The sequence below is a fragment of the Arachis duranensis genome, chromosome 4 (assembly GCF_000817695.3).
Source record: "Arachis duranensis cultivar V14167 chromosome 4, aradu.V14167.gnm2.J7QH, whole genome shotgun sequence".
Classification (NCBI taxonomy): domain Eukaryota; kingdom Viridiplantae; phylum Streptophyta; class Magnoliopsida; order Fabales; family Fabaceae; genus Arachis; species Arachis duranensis.
The window spans coordinates 100,502,923-100,503,429 of NC_029775.3; the positions used below are offsets into that span (position 1 = coordinate 100,502,923).

Here is a 507-nt window from a genome sequence, read left to right on the forward strand (position 1 = left end):
TTTCTTCTGATTTGTCCCATTGTTCACAGGATTCCTTTCGGAAGTGTACATGAATTGGTTATTTGCAACCATTTTAATTAGTTCTTGAGCTTCTGTAGGCGTCTTCTTCAGGTGAAGAGAGCCTCCAGCAGAGCTATCCAAAGACATTTTGGATAGTTCAGAGAGACCATCATAGAAAATACCTATGATGCTCCATTCAGAAAGCATATCAGTGGGACACTTTCTGATTAATTGTTTTTATCTTTCCCAAGCTTCATAGAGGGATTCTCCTTCCTTCTGTTTGAAGGTTTGGACTTCCACTCTAAGCTTGCTCAATTTTTGAGGTGGAATGAACTTTGCCAAGAAGGCATTGACTAGCTTTTCCCAAGAGTTCAGGCTTTCTTTAGGTTGTGAGTCCAACCATATCCTAGCTCTGTCTCTTACGGCAAAAGGGAATAGCATAAGTCTGTAGACCTCAGGGTCAACCCCATTAGTCTTGACAGTGTCACAAATTTGCAAGAATTCAGC

The 507-nt window shown here is 41.0% G+C and overlaps 1 non-coding gene across 1 annotated transcript; it reads left to right on the forward strand.

Annotated features, from left to right (window-relative positions):
* The first annotated feature begins 201 nt into the window (after nucleotides 1-201).
* Nucleotides 202-309, forward strand: LOC127746880 (small nucleolar RNA R71). The gene has a single exon (XR_008008692.1). It is a non-coding gene; the product is annotated as a small nucleolar RNA R71 (small nucleolar RNA).
* Nucleotides 310-507: the final 198 nt, after the last annotated feature.